This window comes from Puma concolor, chromosome F2 (assembly GCF_028749965.1).
Source record: "Puma concolor isolate L17-30 chromosome F2, mPumCon1.1.hap2, whole genome shotgun sequence".
Classification (NCBI taxonomy): Eukaryota; Metazoa; Chordata; class Mammalia; order Carnivora; family Felidae; genus Puma; species Puma concolor.
This window is the reverse complement of record NC_141684.1, coordinates 70602280-70625843: the sequence shown is the minus strand read 5'-3', so window position 1 is coordinate 70625843 and position 23564 is coordinate 70602280. Positions and strand designations below refer to the sequence as shown.

At 38.2% G+C, this 23564-nt stretch overlaps 1 protein-coding gene across 4 annotated transcripts in view; it reads left to right on the top strand.

The window, feature by feature from the left end:
* Positions 1–23564, top strand: part of NKAIN3 (sodium/potassium transporting ATPase interacting 3) — a 611410-nt gene that overhangs the window by 120861 nt on the left and 466985 nt on the right. The window lies entirely within an intron of this gene.

Here is a 23564-nt window from a genome sequence, read left to right as displayed (position 1 = left end):
ATAAGTATGTACTTATTTATTTTTAATTGATGCAAAGTGAACAGCGAAGTTAAGTGTTTAAAAATAAAATTTCCTCTGCCATTCACAGAAGCCGCAGTAATGAGCGATCTTTAGCATGTTTCTGCCTCTAGAATTTGTACATGACATTTCCTCTTCCCATGGGGCTCTCTCCTTTCACCAGTTTCAGACCGTTTCCCAGTTGGGTACACCTTTCACCTTGTTAACTCCCATTCTTTCTTTAGGTCTTAGCTTCCAAGTCTCTTCCTCTAAGAGGCATCCCTAGGCCTCCAAGATGGGCTGAATGCACATTCTGTACTATCTGCTCTCGCCGCCTTGTACTGTAACTTACTCTTTTGGTGTGTTTCTGCCAACTAGACTGTATATAGTTGACCCTTGAACAGCACAAGGGTTAGGGGCACTGACCCCCTGCACAGTCTAAAATCCTCATATAACTTTTGACTCCTCCAAAACTTAACTACCAAAAGACTACTGTTTACCACAAGTTTTACCGATAACAGTCAATTAACACATAGTTTGTGTTATATGTATTATACACTGTATTCTTACAATAAAGTAAGCTAGCGAGAAGAAAATGTTATTAAGAAAATCATAAGGAAGAGAAATACACTTACAGTATTGTACTGTAAAGAACCCACATATAAGTAGGCCCATTGGCTCAAACCTGTGTTGTTTAAGGGTCAACTATAGTTCTTGGTGGCTGAGAGTCTCTGTAGCACCTAGGGCAGCGTGTGATACAGCAAAGAATTTCAAGAAACATTGAATGAGTGAATGAGTGAATGGCACCAACATCTAAGCAAGTAGGCACGCTATAAGAATTACTTGCAAGTAATAGGACATGAATTTGGAAAACCGTATAGATGCAGGAGGCAGGAATCAGAGGGATAGACTCAGACTGTTCCACATAACTCAAATGATCGCAATGGTTTCTGGCTTTTAAAGAGCCAGGGATGCATCTGTCACCTCATGCCAGGTAATCCCCCGTCTTCTATGTCAATTCCAGAAGCAAGGAGAATGGAACATAGCACCAGGAAAAATGAACACAGGCAACACTTGGTGAGGAAACAGCAACTGCTGTCCCTGTGTGTCACATGCAGGGACAGTTTCCCAGTTGGGAACAGAATGTGGAGGACGTCATAAGTAGAGTGAGATGAAGGAATAGTGCAGAAGGACAGGAAACTAAGAGTAGGAGTAAAAGTATGTAGAGAGGGCAGTCAATTTCTGAAAGAAACAGTAAGAACGGAGCTCTGCTCTGCAGACAGCAGTGCCCTGTAGCTCATGCTTAGTGAGACTGTTCCCATTCTCCTCTTGTGACTCCCTCTGTGCACGTTTAGGGCATCTTCCAGGACTTTTGATTCTCTTGGCAATGAGTCAGTATGAAGATGGCTGGGGTCTTATCACTGGAGATCCTTTTCTGGAATATCTTCTAGCTTTGTCATCCACAGTTCAGATTTCATCTTGCCTGATACCGGGAGCAGTGGGTGGCTACCTAACCATCCGGAGCCGTGCACATTCAGTCTTTCTCCTTAACGTGCTAGACCTTGATGTTGGCCATGTAGCTGTTCTCCTTGAATAGTTGGGGCAAGCCGCAGTACTGCCCCTATTCGATGAACATGTCATCAGCCATGTGACTGTATATTCTAAAATTCTACTTAAATTGTAATGATTATCATTGGGCTAGATAAAATAAATTATTGAAAAAATTACAGTACAAAATTGTATGTTTCAAGTATCTTAAATTGTCTGAGGAAGGAGGTATCATTTCTACCTGGAATGATCAAACATAAATGCCAGGGATTAGAGAAAAATAGTTTTGTGTCTGTCCCACAAGCTAACCCCTGAGCAAGCCAACATTTATCATAAATTCTATTGGTGAATCTACTATCTCGATAACTAGTTCTATTTGAAAGTGATAGTTTCTTTTTCCAGCAGAAGAAATGAATTGTTAGAGTGAAATGAGAAAGGTGTTTAATCAGTTCTTAATGTCTTCCTATTTTTCAATACAGATTAGAAATAGTGAAAAAACCTATGTAGAATGATGCAGTGTAACGTAACAATGGGAAATGGTTACCCAGAGGTTATTTCTCATTTGATTTTCCTCCTCTGTCTAGAGGTTTATGTGAGTTTAAAATTTTTCACGTATCCCTTTCTTTAAAACCCATTGGAGTATAAGGAAAAGTGAATGTTTATTAGGCACGTTAATGAGTGAATGAATAGTTTTCTATACGTGCGCTGTTGTAGTTCCATTAGATGAAAGCACTAAAACCAATTAGGGCATTACTTAACGTGTATATTAATAGATTCAAGACTATTAGCATACAGAAAGTCAATTAGCAAATTGAGACTTGCAGCAATGCCTTAAAGGTAATTGTGAAACTTCTGTAAAAGTTCCCCCCCCCCCAAATCATTCAACTTCTCTAACTTGGAAAGTTCATAAAATTATGGAATATGATCACAAAGAATTTAGCAAAGCTAGTGCTCTTTTTTACTAAAATTGTTGGCTTACATGTAGCCTCTTGTAATTTTAGACATTGAATGGAATCCAGAGTTTACATTTTATTTATTTTTTAAGGGTAGCAGCTTACATGATAGACCTCAACATTTTCATACAGTGGTTTCTCTCCTCCATGGAATTTCAAAATCATTACAGGTAATTTGGTTCTTTTATTCTTCCCATTCTAATCGATTTTATCACCTATGGGATATTTCAATTCCATAGATCACTTAAGCTTTTCTGCTTCCATCAATTAAAATATACAGGTGTTGAACATGGTTATTTGCAGAGACATTGTCCAAGCTGCCCTTCAGGATGAATCAGTAGAGCTTAAAGGTGATTTGTTAAAAGATCAGCTCCAACAAGGACTGATTTGTAACTCTCTAAAGATATCATAGGATTAGGAATCAAAAGAGACGGAGTCTAAAAATCAGAATCTAGATACCTTGTTTTTCAAACCACTTTGCTGCTTTTTATAACTGAGAGGGTTGTTTAAATTAAAAGTATTTGATCTTTTTCCGTGCATTATTATTATTTTGATATATTTCAAGCATGCAGAAAAATATAGAGGAAAAAAAACCCCAAACAACCTAAGTATCTCTTCCAGTCCCATTCTCTCCCATCCTCCACATTGCAGCATTTGGTGTTTATTTTTCCCAATAATCTTTTTATGCTATATATTTATGGACCCATAAACAATATGGTATTGTTTTGCATATTTAAGCTTTATTTAAATATTAGTACATAAAATTTAAATATGTGCCGTATCACACTCTTATTGCTTTTTCTGCTGAATGTAACGTTTTTGAGATTTATCCTTATTGACACATGCAGCTCTAGTTCACTTATTTTAATTTCTATACAGTATGTTTTATAAAGAATGGGCATTTATGTTGTTTCCAATTTTTATTCTTACAAACTCTAACACAGTGAGTGTGTGTGTGTGTGTGTACATCCTGTATAGTTTCTCAAAGCTTATAGGAGTGAAATGGATAAAGCACAGCCTAAGCACAAATCTTCAACTTTACCAAGACCTAACGTTGCAATTTGCATTCCTCCCTGCAGGATACCAGAGAGCATGTTGCCCCACTATCTCTTAGTGATTTCTGACCATACGTTTTTGCTTATCTTTTGAGTAGGAAGTGCTATCTCGTTGATTTGATTTGCATTTATCTCAGCAGTGTGAGCTCAAGCATCTGCAAATTTGCTTTATGTGTTCTTCAAAAATATTCAGTGAAAGTGTACTCATTTTAAAAATTGGAAAAAGAAAATTCAGGAAGAAAAAGATTGCCTATAGCTTCATTATTTATGGATAATTACTATTAGCATTTTCTATTTTAATAAGTTTCCTCACTATCTCATTTCTTTTTGAATACTGTTATTCATGGTTGTGACCACACATCAGATATTTATTTTATTTTATTTTACTTCTTTAAAATTTAAATTCAAATTAGTTGACATTTAGTGTGGTATCGGTTTCAGGAGTAGAATGTAGTGATTCATTACTTACATATAACCCCCAGTGCTCATCCCAACAAGTGCCCTCATTAATGCCCATCACCCATTTAACCCATCTCCCTGCCCACCTCCCCTCCAGTGACCTTCAGTCTGTTCTCTGCATTTAACCATCTCTTTTGGTTTGCCTCCTTCTCTGTTTTTACCTTATTTTATTTTCCCTTCCCTACCTTTATATTCATCTGCTTTGTTTCTTAAATTCCATGTATGAGTGAAATCATATGATATATGTCTTGCTCTGACTGACTTATTTTGCTTAGCATAATACACTCTAGTTCCATCCACATTGTTGCAAATGGCAATATTTTATTCTTTTTTTTATTGCCAAGTAATATTCAATTGTGTGTGTGTGTGTGTGTGTGTGTGTGTGTGTGTGTGTGTGTGTACCACATCTTCTTTGTCCATTCATCCTTCAGTGGACCTTTGGGCTCTTTCCAAATATGGCTATTATTGATAGCACTGCTATAAACATTGTGGTACCTGTGCTCCTTCGAATCAACATTTTTGCATCCTTTGGATAAATACCTAGTAGTGCAATTGCTGGGTTGTAGGGTAATTCTATTTTTAATTTTTTGAGGAACCTCCATACTATTTTCAAGAGTGGCTGCACCAGTTTGATTTCCGCCCCCCAACAGTGTGAAATTGTCCTCTTTCTCCAAGTACAAAAAGATCAAGATCATACCATGCATATTTTCAGACCACAATGCTATGAAACTCCAAATTAACCACAAGAAAAGATTTGTAAAGACCACAAATAGTTGGAGGTTGAAAAACATCCTACTAAAGAATGAATGGGTCAACCAAGAAATTAATGAGGAAATTAAAAAGTACCTGGAAGTGAATGAAAATGAAAATGAAACCATCCAAAACTTTTGGAATACAGCAAAGGCTGCATAAGAGGGAACTATATAGTAATCCAAGCCTTCCTAAGAGGGAAGAAACATCATATATTGATTTTGAATTAATCCACATTCTAGATGGAAGATAGAAAATATTTGTTTCTGGATGAATTATTAGGGCACTGCAAAAGAAAAAAATTGGTGCTTGAGAGGCTTGGTTAAGTGTCCGACTCTTGGTTTTGGCTCAGGTCATGATCTCATGGATTCATGAGATACAGCCCTGCACTGGGCTCTATACTGACAGCATGGAGCCTACTTGTGATTCTCTCTCTCTCTGTCTCTGTCTCTCTCTCTCTGTCTCTCTCTCTCTCTGCCCCTCCCCTGCATATGCGCACTCTCTCAAAATGAAATAAACTTTAAAAAAAGAGAAAGATTCTTTTAATGTTTATTTATTTAGTTTTGAGAGAGACAGAGACAGAGAGAGGGAGACAGAGAGAGAAAATCCCAAGCAGATTCCATGCTGTCAGTGCAGAGCCCTACATGTGGCTTGATCTCACTACTGAAAGATCAGGACCTGAGCCGATATCAAGAGTCAGATGCTTCACCAACTGTGCCACCCAGGAGCCCCTAAAAAAGAAAAAGAATTATATTTTAAAAAAGTATTTAAAATTTTTTTTAACATTTTTTTTTTATTTATTTTTGAGACAGGGAGAGACAGAGCATGAACAGGGGAGGGTCAGAGAGAGGGAGACACAGAATCCGACAGAGGCTCCAGGCTCTGAGCCGTCAGCACAGAGCCCGACGCGGGGCTTGAACTCACGGACTGTGAGATCATGACCTGAGCCGAAGTCGGCCACTTAACTGACTGAGCCACCCAGGCGCCCCTAAAAAAAGTATTTTAAAAGAAAAAATGACATATGCCATTCAATAGGCTTCAGATATTAAAAAAAAAAAATGTTCCTTAAGTACTGTGACAGTATTGATTACTGTAACAACTTGGTTTTTATGAAAGGAAAAATGAACGTTTTGATTAGTAATTCAGCACCATATTCAGAATCGTTAGTTAAGGCATACTACCAAGAATGGAATAACAAACATAATCTATTATAGGAAATAATAAATAGAATTGCAAAAGATTCTGTTTGAACTGTGGACATGAACGCAGTTTAAGAAACTCATTTCCTGTGACTGGGAGTGGAGCAGATCCAGAAGAAAAGCTGCAAGAATTTTGCGAAGTCCCCCTGAACAAAACACCGTGGAATTTTTTCCTTTGAGATTTATACTTGGGAAAGGTAGATCCCCCAATCTAGTCTTATCTGAGCTCTGAGTTATACTGTGTTTCTGTTGAAGACTGACTGTAGTAAATCTTAAGGAACATTTATAAACATGAGTACATAAATGTGACATGTCCTGAGCCTTAGCTGCCTTAATACACCAATAACAATGAGGTTGACATCTCACCAAGCCGTCTTATTCACAATGTTCTGTCAACATTATGCTTCTGTCCTTTTGAATTGAATGCCCCAGGAAAGCCAAATCCAGGCAACATAGTTTGTTGTTGTTGTTATTTTGAGAGTAGCCTGTTTTCTTAATTATCTCTCTTTGTCTGCCTCTCTCCCTCTCTCCCATGCCTCCACTTCCCTTTGTCTTTCTTATTCTTCTTATTCTTATTCTTATTCTTATTCTTATTCTTATTCTTATTCTTATTCCTTTATCCTTTTAAAACACATATATGTCACTAGTATATATCACTTTCTGGTTTTTTGGCTGGAATGAGATTTATGATTATATGCATAGTAGGAACTTTAAAGAAATTTCTTAAATCAAAAACTCAGTTCCATTTTTTTTTATTATGGCTTCTTCCTCAGGGACCACTCCAGTCCATGGGTTAGAGAACTATTTTCTAATCTCCATACTTACCATCGTTTTCTTGTTTTAACACCTTTAGCGTTTCTTATGAATTCTGGAAGAACTTTCCAGATGCTCCAGTTTTTTATTGTATTTTCTGAGATGTAAATTTCTGCTCTCCAATGTGGATTTTAATTCTGGTTTTGCATTTTGTGGTAATTTTAATGCACTTGAATTCTTTCCTTATTTCACCTATATTTTATTGCGTGCTATTGTTTTTAATTTCAGCCTATTCTGCTTTCTGTGCGCTATGAGAATGTAAACCATTTCTAACATTTACTCCTGATAATTATGGTAAATTGTTTTCAGTGATTTACCTCACTTTGCTTTCTTGTAGACTCGGCTAGCCTTCCCTTCTTTGACACAGGCTTACCAAAATGTCATTGCTTTTCTGTTTTTTTTTCCTATTTTCTAATATTTGATGTTAGCAACGTGTCAGAATATAACTTAGTCCTGGTTTAATCACTCAACATAAAATATCTTTCACCGATTGGATTTTCTGGGATTGAAAAAAGCAATGTTGATTAGCTGGAGATTACAACAAGGAATTTGTGAATACTGTAGATATACATGTGAGTCTTTTGCCTGCATGTATGGTCTTTTGCCTGCATGAATGTTGGTTTAAAAAAAGGAAAAAAAAGTGTATTTTAGGTTACACACAGATATATACTTTAAACAGTATTTGCATATACAGAAGACATTAATTTTTACTATCTGTTCTCTAAAAAGACACAAAATGCCATAAATAGATGCATCTTGATTCTCTTAGTGATGTGTTTCTTTTTCTTTTTGAAGAGGATTGGTTCATGATTTTCTCTGAACTTTGTACTGATATATTTCCCATGTATGTTTCTAACAAATACATGATTTTCTGCTAGAAGGAGAAAGCCGTCAGCTGAATGAGTAGCTTTAGCCATTTTTTTTTTGTGGTTGTGGATATTCACATCACATGTTTTGTGTGAAAATTAAGTAGCTGGAGCAAAAAAATGTTCTTTTACTAGGGGTATACTTTCTTATAGTTTTGATAGATATAATTTGAGTTGTATGTGCTTGTTTATATGGCTGGCTTCATCCTGAAACAGTATTGTTTTCACTTCTTTTTTTTTTTTTTTTTAATGTTTCCAGGTTGTTTTACAAAGATGGCAACCGATTACAATCTAATAAAGTCACAACTGTATGAAGTATTTACAAAAGAGCAGAACACACATAAAGACAGAGCTAGATCACTTTGGGTTAACACTCTGTCAAGTAGGAGCTATAGTTAGTATTTTGTTAAGCCCAATTTGTTTGAAGACATTTATTTTTAAAACAATAGCTAGCATTACTTTCATTATGGTAGAATGACAAAATTCTCAATAGAAAGAACGGGAAGACTGAAAGGATTTCTCGTGCCATCTCCTCTCTGCAAGAAATAACTCGCAGGTGTTTGCCTACCGTGTAAAGGTAACATCAAAACATCTTGCCATATAACAATGCCTGATTTTGTAAGGATAGGATGCCTGATGTTGTAGTAATAGGTTCAAAAGGGTCTTATTGGGAATTCAAACATAGTCTGTTAGGAGTGTGAGTTTATTTTGAAGAAAAATAGACTTTCAATGTGGAAGTGAGGTTCATAGTAAGAGAATGAAATCTGAGCTATATCAGACGATTAAAAAAAATTCAGAGATAAGTGTAATCTCAAGGCCAGAGGTTCTAAAAGGGAATGTAATTTAAGAGGGACTCCAAGATCTAAAAATAGAGAACTTGACCATGTAACTTTAATTTTCTTAATGAAAAAAAAAATGAGATCTATAAAATTAAAAAGTACCCTTCAATTTTGGAATGGGTAAAGAAATGGTGGTCTGTCCACAAAATGAAATACTGTTCAGCAGTATAAAGAAATGAACTACTGATAAGCACCAAAGAGGTCAGTCTCAAATACATTATGCTAAGTAAAAGAAACTGAACTCAAAAGGCTACATACTATATCATTCTATTTATAAAATATTCTGGAAAAAGCAAAGCAATAGGAGAAGTGATTGCCAGGGGCCAGGGACATTTTATTACGAAGAAGCCAAAGGGAATTTTGTGGGGTAATGGAAATGTTCTATATCTGGATGGTAGCAGAAGTGATTTCATTCTAGGCATTTAACAGTATTTGTAGAACTGTCCACTAAAATGGTTGAATTTTACTATTACGGTAATTATGCCTTAAATGTAAAAGTGGAAAATATGTGGCTTCAAAGAATATTCAAATTAACAAAAAGGCCAATAAGAAACAGTTTATCAATTTGTATTTGTAGTCCGGGTATAAAAATAAATATTGAGTTAAGAACATATGTTTGCATGTATACGTAATCATTTCAAAAGTTATTCCTAATAACATTGAGTATGTTCTTTTTTTTCCTTTAGTTTATTTATTTATTTGAGAGAGAGAGAGAGAGAGCATGTGAAAGCAAGGGAGGGGCAGAGAGAGAGGGAGACAATCCCAAGCAGGTTCCGCACTGTCCACACAGAGCCCAGTGTAGGGTCCAGTCTCAGAAACAGTGAGATCACGACCTGAGCCATAACCACGAGTCAGATGCTTAACCAACTGAACCACCCAGGTGCCCCAACATTGAGTATATTCTAAGACTTAAATTTCCTTTTACGTTTAGCCTATCTAAACCCTGGAAGGACAGACCTACAGAATGTAATCGGTGATTTTAAGAAAGAGACGACCTAGTATTAGAAACTAAAGTAGATTTTACTGGCACGAGGCTTCTGAGAAGGACAATTGACTGGACATTGAAGAGACTTAGTTTTGACATGACCCAGTTGGGAAATTCTGGTGGGAGTTGGAATAAATGCACATAAAGGCTCTAAATCTCAGAAAGTGTTAATGCTGCATTCCCAGCTGTGCTTTGTTGCCCGTGATACATGTCTCCAAAGCTTCTTGCCTTTCTTTCCATGGTGGTTTGGTTGTAGTTTGATTTGAGTACAAATAAGGCTTTTTGGATGATCAAATCAATTTTTACTAATGTGGTTAAAATATAGAAAACTCATGGTCCTATACTTATGATGTTACTGTTTATTGACTCCTACTAGACTGTTGGTATGTATTCGACCTAAGAAATAACTGCTACAATCCTAAGCACCTGAAAGTGCTACTTCTAAACATGCTAAAAATAAGGAAAGGGAGAATTTAGCAATATGTGTTATATTCTCTCCTTCCCCTCCATATTTGTGCATATAATATTTTTTTCTCACAAATCTTTCAATAAGCAGGCATAATTCATCTATTGCTCAAAAAGTCTTTCATGTAAATTTCAACAGACTTGGGTTTCTGAGTCGGTATTTAAATATTTTTGTTAGTGACCTGAAAGTCCTGTTGGCTAGGAGACCATTGAGTAATTCTGAAGAGTAGCTAAAATGGTGTAGAGCATTTCATTGCATTTTCTCTTTACTTAGATGACTTCCCTCCACTTTCTTCACAATTAAAAGGAAGTCAGAATAGCAAAAATTTTGATGCAGAAGGATAAAATGATAACTATGACCGTGTTTTTTCTCTGCCTTTTATTGTCCTTCACCTTTTGATCCTAAAGTGCACCTTTAAGCAATTCCCTTTCCCACTTTTTGAAGGGATTTTTAAAAATTATAGTCTATTATTGATTTTATTTAGAAAAATAAACATTCTTTTTTTTTTTTTTTTTGAGACAGAGAGAGAGAGAGAGAGAGAGCGCACATGTGAGTTGGGGAGAGGGACAGAGGAAGGGAGAGAGAAAATCTTAAGCAGGCTCCACACTAAGGACAGAGCTGACATGGAGTTGGATCTGAGATCATGACCTGAGCCAAAATCAAGAGTTGGAGACTCAACCAACTGAGCCAACCAAATGCCCTGGAAAATAAACACTCTTATACCTGCTGTTAGGACAAGCAAATTCTGGAGAACAATTTAGCAAAACATTTCTTTAAAAACTGTAGATTTTCGGGGCTCCTGGGTGGCTCAATCAGTTAAGTGTCCAACTCTGGCTCAGGTCATGATCTCACAGCTCATGAGTTCAAGCCCCGAGTCGGGCTCTGTGCTGACAGCTCAGAGCCTGGAACCTGCTTCAGATTCTGTGTCTCCCTCTCTCTCTGTCCCTTCCCACTTGTGCTCTGTCTCTCTCTCTCTCTCAAAAATGATAAACATTAATTACTTTTTAAATAAAAAATAAAAATTATAGATTTCATACATTTCCTTTGACTCCGAAATTCTGCTTCTGGAAAATTAGCTTAAGAAAATAACATTGGGTTTTCTAAAATATCACTAGAAAGAAAGTCGGTATGGAGCTATTTATGATAATTAAATGCCAGGATCCTGTGAGGTGCTGTGTTTCATGTCAAATATTATCCTTTTTAGGTCCAGATTGAGGTTATTCTAAAAGGCTGTCAAATTTTAGATGAATTCTGAAAAATTAAAGTGTTTTATGTTGAATGTTCTATCATTAAGTCGATAAAAATGGATTGGAAATTTTTTCTGGCTAGATTTACTTTTAAGATTTTTATATTGAAATTCTCCTGTCTTTATTTTTAAAATGAACATGATTTCATAAGAGTTACTAGACTTGTTAGAATAACTCAGAAATCTCACCTACTTACCAATATTTTTTGGACCCTTTATTCTCATTAGGAGAGGGGAGATGATACTAATCTATTTTGCTCCCATGTCTTACTGCATTCTGCCAGTTTGGAAATTTAGAACGCTTCTAAACCAAGGCTTTGGATAAGTCATTTCAGACACACAGTTTAGTTCCTGGGAAGAACCTTTATGGCGGAAATAATGGATCATTTGGTGTAAAGTTGCAAGGCAAGCAAATCAAGTCAAAAACTTACTTAAATGAAGATTTAAGTTACCTTTTATTGCACCGAGGAAAGGAGTTGTCATCAGTTGCAGCAGTCGGTCGACAAAGGCACTTCCTTATCACAAAGGTGTTCATTGTCACTACAGTAAGTTGTAGACTTGCCTCCCAGTGCCCTCTGTAGCAATTATACTTCTTGACCTCAGAAAGCCACCCTGCTTACAATACAGTCCTCAAAATGAGAATGGTATCAGTGGCCATCTTTGGAATAAGATCACTTTTGGCTAGTGCTATTCACTAAAAATCCCAAAGAAAATACTCATTACTAGACCACAGACCGTCTGCAGAATCTGAGTCTAATTCATTAGTATCGACAATTGCAGTCTAACTCTGTTAAACCTAAATTGGCACTTGAAGTTAAAATTACGCCTTGGTTTCCCCAGGAGTGATGCAATCTCTCGGATGCCTGAGAATTCAGGACTCCAAGCCAAGAAGGATCGTTTCGCGGCTTTAGCAAAATGAGTGTTTTCCCCCTGGCAGGTTGCTGCTAGTTTTCAACTATGAGTTTGAACCATGAAATGAGGGATTCTTAGTGGCAAATTGCACATCGATGCAATGGTTTTACTTTATAGCTTCACAGGTTCCACTAGCAAAGGAAGTCCTAGCAAACAAAGCAATCCTAGAGGCGGGAGTGGGGAGCAGATTGGAGCATCTGGCCAAGCCCCAGTCAGTCGAACCTCGAGCAAATGTGTGTTAAAATGAGAAGCACATTCCATGTGATAGACAATGTGTAACAACATGTACAGCAATGCCACAGCATGTGCCTGTTCCATTTGTTTGGATAAAGCGGACCATTTAAACATTAAACTTCAGGAAAAGTAATCACAACTAAAACCTGGGTGCACAGAAAGAGAGCTGTCTAATCTTGCCACGGTGTTTACACAGTGTTTGCTTCCTTTATTTGTGGGTTTGTTAATCCTTTGAGTATTCTATTTTCACTATTTCTTATATGTAGATGCTCTGTTCCCTCCGCCCCAAATTAAATCAGCCATGCTCTTTTCATCGAGATGCATTATTTGAAACAAACTTGAAACAAATTCTCAGTGTTGAAATCAAGGTCAATCTGGTACATTTTGAATTAACCAGACAGGCTTTTTCACCCGCCGGCTGCTTGATCGTAAGCCAGTCATTTCAACTCAGAGATTTGATTCTGTCACCTGTAAAATGGGAGCAATGCGATCAGGCCTTTGTTCCTTCCATAGTTCCTTCCATAGTAACTTCCAGATCAGTTAAGTCAGGTCCGTGAACACTGTGACGTCCAGCACAAAGGCTGTAGGTCAACATCGATAAGCACTGCAGGTTTTTCCTTTGAAAACGCATTTGAAACCCATAGCTGGCAGGCCCTGGAAATGAGCGAATGTGAACCACATGCCGTAACAATGTGATCCCCAGTGGCATGCCATGGAGAGAGCTCAGACCGGGGAGTCAGAACTGATGCAGATGTTGCCCAGGCTGCTTAGTAGCCATGAACCCACGAGTCTTTTATTCAGGCATCCAGCTTCAGATGGTTTTTGAGTCATAAGAGTAGACAATAGTGCCATATTTAGGACTGTCGAGTGTCAATCCTACCTACCTGATTTAGAGACTGGAATTTCATAAGCAAAGTATATTCAGAACATATCCTACTACCTGGAGAGACTATTCGGGATAAAGGCCAACCAGCTCCAGAAAGTCTTTGACCATGTTAAAATGCATAACTCATGGGCCCTTCTAAAACTCTAATTGGAAAAACAAATGATATTTAACGACAACAATTTCTCAGGATTTGTTTTTGACAAAACTTCAGTCCCCTTATCTGATTGCTGCAGTTGTGTGTCATTTTTGTCTGGTAGCAGCTTTGACCGATTGTTTCCCTACCATGGTGTTTGTAAGGCCATGCCCAAAGTTCTTACTTGGTGTTGGGCACTGTGTTAGAAGCTGTGGACGCAGCAAAGGAGAGAGCCGATGTGATCCCTGCCCAGAAGGTGCTTAGATTCACCCACTAATGAACACCACTCAGATGAAATGCAAAATGTAGAAGTGGCACTGTTAAAAGCTGTGAAGAACACCGTGGCGGGCCATAAGGACTTCTCTACAGGAAAGAGAAAGGCATTCCAGGAGCCCCAAACCTATCTGACTTTACTCTGGGATCTAAGTGTTCTATGTTCATGGACATGCAAGACGTTACATACTACGCAATGGGATTTTAACAACTAACCTCTAACAGGAAATTTAGAAAATGTTCATCTCTGCAGGAAGGCCTTCCCTGATGTTCTAGACTCTCTAGCCTCTTTTCTTACTTTTGCCTTAATGTATCCTCTACCTGGTGAGTCCCAAAGGGTCCAGGCCCAAGTTGCACCTCTGTTCTCTTCCTGGCTTGTCACAGCTTGATGCCATCTCCAGTCCACTAGTGTCCCCGAGGACTGCAACTCCTTTTCTTGAACACCAGTTTTTCTCAACAGAGACTCCCACGTGATACCTTCCTCTCTGCAGGGGCCTGCCGTTGTCTGAGACATCCTGCATCTCGGCCCATCTGTTATGCTCCCATGACATTTTCCCTGTGGATGGATCTCGATGCAGACTCGTGTTTTCATGTGTAAAGCTGTGGTAACTGCCTCTGCATCTTGCTCCTAAACTCCAAAATCCAACCTGCGGACTCACTAGAAGGCTCCTGATCCCTGTACTGTCATGTGGTGCTACGAATCCAGACCCGGTTGTGACAGTTGCTTCCTGAATGAAGAGTGAGTGCAACCAGTGGGTAGTCAGAAGAGGTTCGGAGGTTTACCTTTATGAGGGAGGTGATACTTGAGTTCATCCTTAAAAACAGATTGAATCGAAATAGGCAGAGAAAAAGGAGAAAGAATAAAGGCCTTTTCTGTTTGAAAAAATCTTGGGAGCATAAATGTCAAGGGGAAAATGCACAAATTGTCCTGGAAAAGAGCGAATAAACTTGTGTGACCTGTTTGGTTCTCGACACATTTCCTGAGTGCCAGCCACAAGCTAAGCTCTCGCAAAATGTTGGGAATGGAAGGTGACCAAGATTCTCTGTCCTTCAGAAGCTGGCAGGGAAGTTGGGAGTTGCATCTGAAAGGAGAAGGGGGATCATATTATGGGCCTTTCAAATGCCCATGTGTTCAGACTTCATTCTTCCTGTAAAAGCACATGTTTGATGCGGCTCTGGGATAATTTAAATGAAACATATAAAACATTTTTTCTCTAGATGTTGATGAATTTATACCTAATCTTACTCTCTTATCTAGAACGGTATCTATGGAAGATACTCACTTAAGTCACAATAGCTACTTTCATGCCTAATTGCTTTTATGTATATATATATATTTTTCTCTATAGAGCATGAAGTGACCCAGTAGAAAGACCTACGTTTTCTGCAGATAAAGCATTCTAAACTTTTTTCATGAAGTTCTATCATTAGAAAACTTTAGTATAGAAGCATAAGTTTTGATGAGGAGGTTAATGTAATGGAAAATTAACAATAGAATAAAAACGCATTTTGCTACCCAATTAGCATTTAATTAGGACTGAATTTTCATTTCTACTATTAAAAAGATGTTGATTGCTGAGAACACGTACACTCTTCCTTTTAAAAAACCCTTCTGTCTCTTGGTCTCTCATACCCCCGCCCCCCGCAGATACAAATGCATAATTTCATACATATAAACACAACTTTTTTCTCTTTATTCTTCCTTCAAAGTAAAACTCTCAGATTCCCTTATTTAGGCATTTAAAAATTATTTGTAGACTTATTTTTCCTTTAAATGCTTCATTTCTCAACCATTTTCAACAATTTCTTTTAAATTTTTTGATTATTAAATTAGTTTTAATTTTTTAAGGTTTATTTATTTCTTTTGAGAGAGACAGAGACAGTGTGAGTGGGAGAGTGGCAGAGACAGAGAGGGGGAGAGTATCCCAAGTAGGCTCTGCACTGCCAGCACAGAGCCTGACTTGGGGCTTGAACCCACAAAACTGTGAGATCTTGACCTGAGTGGAAATCAAGAGTCAGATACTTAACCTTCTGAGCCACCCAGACACCCCTGTAGTTTTAATTCTTAATGGCCTCTGTACGCACATATGCAATTTAAGGGATCGCAAAAGAGAAGGTTGACAATGGTAGTTATTTTGAAGTCCGTGAAGGGTGTCCGTGTGCTCTTCTGTATTACTGCCTTTATAGACTAGAAAATATAAAGTTACTCTGTAACATGGGTAGATATGACCTGTCTTTCCTTTGGACAGATTGTGTACTAGGAAGCTTTCCATTGGTTATCTGCTCAAGCTGATGTTTTCATTTTATAGACGAGGATAATGAGAGTCAGGGAGGGCTCATCAGTGTAGAGCTGGGACTTGAATCTGCATAGATCTCCCTGCCATCCTGTTTCACTGTCTGAGGCAGTTAACTCTATTTAGGAAAGATTTTCTTGGCAGCTAAGGCTGTTAAGTAATAAAATGGATTGGTAAAGGAGTCTGGAAACTAGTATGTTAACATGATTTAAAAACGTGATAAAATTTTTTTGTTTGAAAAGGCTTAGGGAGGCTTCTGCCTGAAGAATGAGAAATAGACAACACAGCCTTTAATATGAGCCAGGATGTCATGAGAAGGTTTTTAAATCAATACATACTTTGCACTTTCAAAAGGTAAATGCACTCACTCTTAAGCCTCAGTAGGATAATCAAGAACGCCACCTGCCTGTAGACATTCCCTTTTGCCATAAGTCTAGTTGTTTCTATTCCTCCTGGTTACCACTTTCATGTAATGAGCTTTCCATCTTTTTCTCCTATGAGATGATAATGGCAGTATGGGCTAGAGCATCCCAGGGATATCTACATCTTCTGGCTTACCAGACAATCTCGCGGGTGGATGCCCCAGTTGCCGGCACTGGTCATCAGTACCCAAGGCCCTAATACCCCCATTGCTGAATATGTGCCTCTGTTAGGATTCCGACAGAGGGGACAGTGCGCGGGGCTGAGTGACCTCTGTGCTGGTCTCGGGAAAGCCTTGTCACAAGAAACAGGTAAGAAAGGCAGTCTAAAACCTGTGAGATAAACAAGCTTCCATTTTCAACCCTTAAGTTTCCAAACTTGAGTAATTTCTGTTTAACATTCAAGTGAGATAAAGTGAGAGCAAAACAAAGGGAAAGCTCCCTCAATTATTGTAAAACATTGTAAAAGCTGAGGTTTTTGCAATCTACAGCTGCTACTAAAAATGTGGGCACTTAGAGCAGATCCCAATAGGTGAGCTCAATCAAACGTTCATGTGTGAAATATAAGCTCGGTTGTAAGCCATTTTGAAGAACTATAATGCCAATAAAGAGCGAATGGTAATGGATTTTTTTTTTTCCTGTGAGGCACAGATGGGGACTTTATAATTTACTTCTTATGGGGCCTATTGAAAACATCCCGTTGTGATCCACTTTCAAGTCTCCCTATTTTTAAAAATATCAATTACTTGGTTTTGCAATTAAAAACATAAATTAACTGTGCTTTATTCCATATTATATTTTCTAGAATCATAAAGGTGAACAAAGTACTATTTCCATACTTGTCCAAGACCCTTTATTACTTCTGAATGTTTGGAACTTTAATTAGTTTGCTTTTCTTCCCCTTGACATTGATAATTTTTCCCGTAGTCAAAATTTTTACCTACTTCTTTCTTCATATGAAGACTGAGAATCAGCTTTCTTGCCTATCACCAAGACATTTCTACGTTGCCAATCAAACTCAAGCTAAAATTTCACTCTTTGCCTAAAGCATCTAGCATGCATGCAACCACTTTGTACAAGGATGCCCTTTTATCGTTTCCTTCACTACCCCTGGGGGTGAAATATCTAATCCTTTAGGTTAAAAAGTGCTATTTCATTAGGTTGGTGCTTTCTGTAAATTAAGGGAAAACTTTATAAATTAAATAAAACAAGGAAATGAGGTTTTGTTTAGCCATATAAAGGTAAATCATTTCCCCGTGCTGGCCCCGAAGTAGGTAAAATGGCCATTTATATAAATACTTGGATTAAGTGATTTTACTCGAGTCCAGGACTCTGACAGATGGGATGGGGAGACTTTGGTCTGCAGCCAGAACTGGAGCCCAGTTCTTCTGACTCCTAGCTTGGTGCTCTTTCCAGTATATGACAGCTGGCTTAATATTGATATCAATATATACATATTCATGAGTACCCTCTTAGACATGAACATAAAATTTTTATCCATCTGCATGCGCAGGTTGACATTTTGCTCTTCTCCTTTATAGTTAAACTCCAGCAATCCTAACCTGAGTTGTTTCTTAGGACGAGGGAGCCCGAGATCCCTCCTTACCCTCACCAGTGATGGATCGCCATCTATCTCTTAGGACTTCACTGCACTCAGATGTGCACTAGCACCTTGTTTAATATTTTGAGCATTAATCATCCAAAGATTCAGTGGATTTAGATGATTTTCTTGACTCTAAGGGTTTGATATAGACAAGGACACCAAAATAATATAAATAGCTTTCACTGAAAAGTCATAATCATACATGCAGAGTTTCCAGAATACCACAAGGCTTCGGGACGCAGAGCCTGGAGATTCCAAAGGATAACTTGCATCAGAGGTAACAAATAAGGTTACAGTGGAGCCTCCTCAATCGAGGATTAAGTCGAAGATCTATAACATATCATTGTAGTTTCTTGTAAGACATCTTTTAGATATTATAAATGCAATTACTACATAGAACACTTGTTTGATGGTATTTTGTGTGTAAGAGGTACCTAATATATATCTGCTGAATTCGTTCATCTTGAAAGCCTCCATTTGTTCAAAGTCTCATTACCTATGGGATGCAAGGGTCTTTTAGGAGGTACATACGACACAACATAAATTTAAAATCAGAACTCTGAGAATGTTATCTGTTTCCTAGAGGCATAAATTCTCCCTATATAGTGCTGCCCAATGTAGATTATCATTCTTTTCTGCTCCTACTCCTTCTTCTTTTTTTGTCTTCTCCTTCTCCTTCTTCCTCTTCATCACGATGCGCATCTACACCACCATCGTTTGTTTTTATTGAGCAGTTTGTACCAAGCCTTCTACAGACATTATTTCATTTAAATCTCAACCATAACTCTGGAGAGTATTACTTGCCTCATTTCACAGATGAAGACATGGAAGTGTAAAGCGGGTATTATCATTTCCACTTTTCATTTTCTAAACTGAGGCTGAGAGACATTATGGCATTTACTTAAATCACCCAGTTGGTAAAGAACAGATCCAGAATCGAGATACCCCAGGTCCTTCGTAAATTCAACACCATTAATTCTGCATGGCTTCAAAGTTAACATGGAGAAAGAGAATTTTTAAAATTTTGTTTTACTTTTCATGCCTCAAACTCACTTGTTTTTGTTATAGTTTTATGAATTTTGACAAATGCATAGTTTCATAAAGCTACAACCACAATCAACATACAGAATAGTTCCATTATCCCTCCAGGTTCCCTGTGGTATTCCTTTGTAGTCAGTCCCTCTCCTAACCCTAACCTCTGGGAACTACCTTGCTGTATACCTTTGTCTTTTCCAGAATGGCATAAATGGAATCTCCAATATGCAGCCTTTTTTGGTCTGGCTTCTTTTACTTAGTATAATCCATTTGAGATCATACAGTTTGCTGTATGGTGGATTTGTACATCTACCATAGTTTATTTATCCATTCGACAGTTAAGGATGGCCTCACCCTAAGACTAGTGGTCACCAGGCCATTGGCCAATGAACCTGGATTCTCATCCACATGATCTCTCCTATATTAGCTTGGGTTCATTCACATAGAGGCCTCCACGTTGCAAATGAAGTGGATAGAATAGTGCCCTGTGCACTGGCCCGTCCTTTTGCATCCTGTGCTGACATCTAATTTGCTACTATTCTGTGGACCAAACAAAGTCTCTTAGCCAAGCCCTAGGGTTATGTTGTGGAGAAAAAGACTCCACTTTGTGAAAGGATATGTCACATTTCAAGTTGCATAAAATCAGGTAACTTGCTTATTACTCACTTTAAATTTCGGTTTATCCATCTTTAAAGTAATTATCATTATAACACCCACCTCATGGGATTATTCCAAAATTAATTTTTTTAATGGAAAATTCCTAATAAAGCCCCATCACTGATAAACAGTAGGTGTGATTATCCCTGGGTTATCTGGCAAAGTTATTGTTAGGCAAAAAACATGAGGATATAAAGGACATGATCTCTCCGAACAAGGAATGCTAGTTTCCGATGGTTCCTCCACCTCAGTGTGTTATTCTATGGTAGTTATTTGAGTTAGGTCTAATTTTTAAAATAAGTGGTAAATATGAATAATAAAAATAGTAAATGAATGAATTTATAATGTGATAACTTGCTTTCTGACTTAATGTGGTTATTGGGGAACAAGTTAAAAACAAAGCTTATTTTGTACATTAAGATATACAATACAATCCCAGTGACTGATATGGTAAGGCAACATGATATAGTTGAAAGCCTGTTGGTCTTAGAAGACCAGTTTGAATAGCAGTCTGCCGTTTACTGAGTTGTCTCAAGCAAGTTTCTTAAACTTGCTGAGTCTCAGTTCCTTCATCTGTAATATATGACTTTTAAAACCCAGGTCATTTACCTTACATGTTATTGTGGGGGTCAGGTGAAATAGTGCACTTGGAAACTCCAAATCAACACATGAGAGAGAGGAACAGAAGCAATTAACCATGCATCCCATGTACATGATAACAGATTGTACTTCTTAAGATTTGGGATGTACCTGAAAGGTCATACTGGTTATAGTAAAGTATTCTATTAATTGATATGATCATCTTTACAGGTGGTCACAAGTACCCAAGTACCCAAGCCAGGCCAAACGGATAGTATAATTGAACTGAATGTGAAACAACAGACATGGTAGCTTCTATAATAAATGGAGGAGTTCTTGTCCCATCAAACAGGCAGTCACCAACCCCTGTTTATTGCTAGATGAATATTGCCACATGAGACCCTGGGCCACATGGGATAAGGGTCCATGTGATTTTTCAATAAAGCTGGTATACTAGAATTATTTAATTTTTTGCTGAGGTTTATGTCCCAAACATGGAACTGATCAAATAAAAATATGCTTTTGGTGGACTCACCATGCAGGCTGCCATTTTTGACCTCTGATTGAGTAGTCACTATCAGTTTAGTTCTGTGGTCTTTTTTTTTTAATGTTCTATTTATTTTTGAGAGGGAGGGGGGATGAATGGTGGGAAGGCAGAGGGGGGGGTGGGGTGGGCAGAGGATCCAAAGTGGGTTCTGCACTGACAGCAGTGAGCCCGATGTGGGAATCAAACTCACCAAACATGAGATCATGACCTGAACCAAAGTCGGACTCTCATCCGACTGAACCACCCAGGCACCCCATGTTCTGTAGTCTTTATTAAACCTACCATGTTAAACAGTTCAGAAAAGACTCTTTATTTTATAGAGGACACATATGAGTAAGTCGATCACATTTGCTCATCATCACCTTTGTTCCTCTTAAGGATGATGTTATTCCAGTTAGGAGGAGAAAAATGCAAAAACCTGTCTGCTGTGATAATACTCTCCCAGTTTGGCACATGCATTGGTGCTGCTATGGCACTTTAGGAAAGTCATTTAATCACCATCTTTATTTATATAATGAAGTTATTGAACTAGATTAAATCTTCAGTAATTCTCACCTCTAGTATTCTGTCCATAGTGAAATTGGTAGTGATTATAATTTTAGGCATACTGTTCAATGTGCTTTTCTATCTTATCTTGAGAAGGGAGAACTAGTAACTCTGCTAATGGCACCTTGTTGCCTACAAAAAGATTTCTTTTTTACATGAATAAAACAATTATTTTTCAAAAGTCCTCCCTTAGGCCACAGTGTTTTTAGCTTAGGTAAATTTAACTCATATGCCTCGCAACTCAATGGTATTATAGGATATCAGAGTAAATTATTACGTATTATCACAGAATACATACTTTCTTAGTCGCCTGAGTGGCTCAGTCAGTTAAGTGTCCGTCTCTTGATTTCATCTTAGGTCATGATCCCACGGTCATGAAGTCGAGCCCCACATTGGGGCTCAGCATGGAGCTTGCTTGGGATTCTCTCTCTCCTTCTCTCTGTGCCCCTCCCCCTGCTCCTGCTCACACATGCTCTCTCTCTCTCAAAATAAATAAATATTCAAAAAAATAAAAAATATTTACTACTTTCTCCAAATGTTTGTTTGTCACTAGTTAATAGACTTTAATTTACTAATTTGTCATTATAACAATATATGATATTATGATATGAGATGATGATATGATAAGTGAGTCAACATTCATATTAAAAACATTGTGAAGATATTATATGCTAAATGAAACGCCTTGGTTTTTATAAATGTATTTTAGGACCCAAAAAGCGTTTTCTTTTTTAGATTAATAATTTATATTGATTATCCCTAACATATAAAGCCTGTTAGATTGCCTTGTCTTTGTTCATTTATAAATATAGTCACTTTCACTTTAGTAGTTGAACATTATATGTGGAGCATGAATATATTTCATAACTTTGGGAAAAGATCTAAGAAAAACTGTGTTTGTAATAATTGGTCATTGCTTATTCAGGCCCCCCAAAAGTAATATGTGGTTACAAACACACTCAAGTAGTTGGGGAAAATTTTCATGTGTAAGTGGACTGAATGCAGTTCACATCTAATTAGTCACTTTTGTCAAAGCTTGGCCACTAGATTGCACACCAAGTACTACTTTAGGCGCTTTACAATCATTAACTAAATTGATTTTTTTTTTAATTTTTTTTCAACGTTTTTTATTTATTTTTGGGACAGAGAGAGACAGAGCATGAATGGGGGAGGGGCAGAGAGAGAGGGAGACACAGAATCGGAAACAGGCTCCAGGCTCCGAGCCATCAGCCCAGAGCCTGACGCGGGGCTCGAACTCACAGATAGCGAGATCGTGACCTGGCTGAAGTCAGACGCTTAACCGACTGCGCCACCCAGGCGCCCCCTAAATTGATTTTTAAAACAACCATCAAGGTCGCATTGTCTTAATTTTAAAATAAAGCTATCAGAGCTTAGTGACATTGTACAACTTTCCCAATTACCTTGTCTCCCGATTGGGATTTAAGCCAGATCTGACTGCTGTTAGGTCTCTGGGCTGTCAGAGGCAGCTGCTTCGTGCCGTTGGGCATAAGGTATGCCGTCCCTTTCCAGACGGCAGTTCTTCCAGTTGTATAAAAATCTCTAGGTGACCAAAAACTGTGACCAAGCAAGAAACAGGGTCATCAGCTTTCTTAGTGGGCCAGATTCATACCCCTCAAATACAGACTTCTCTGGTGAAACTGGACAGAAAATAGAGCTGGGACTCCAGGTACCAGCTCATATTGGCCTCACCTGCTTAGCCGCAGGTAGAGGAACTGAGAAGGACAGAAGACACCTTGCCTGAAAGTGGGATGGCAGGTGACAGGGAACATTGCCACATGGAGACTGGAAACACCCTCCTCCCCCCACCGGAACACAGTTTCATCCACAGAAGCATGAGATCCAAAATATCCTGCACTCTGACACCTTAATTCCACCTGATAGAGAAACATGGCCCAAGGAATCCAGGCTCTCAACCCACACTGATTCCTTTTCCTGTGGAGAAGAGAAACAGGGAGTGGAAATGGCCTCCGCTTCTATATTGAGGGCAAGGTGGAAAAGAGAAGGCCTTGCAACTGTGTCCCTCCCCAGGCATTCCAGGTCAACCTCAGGCATGCCATGGTTGGGGATTCTCTGGGCTGCCCTCTTTCTAGGGTACAGAAGAGGTTTGATGTCACTGAATAATGATCTCATTCCTCTTCCCAATATGTTATATTAAACATTTGCAGAAAGGGAAACAGTGTCTCTGTGTAGCATATCTGGATGTAGAAATAGGTACAGGTGGGTAGCAAGGAGAGCTGATGCAAAGCAGA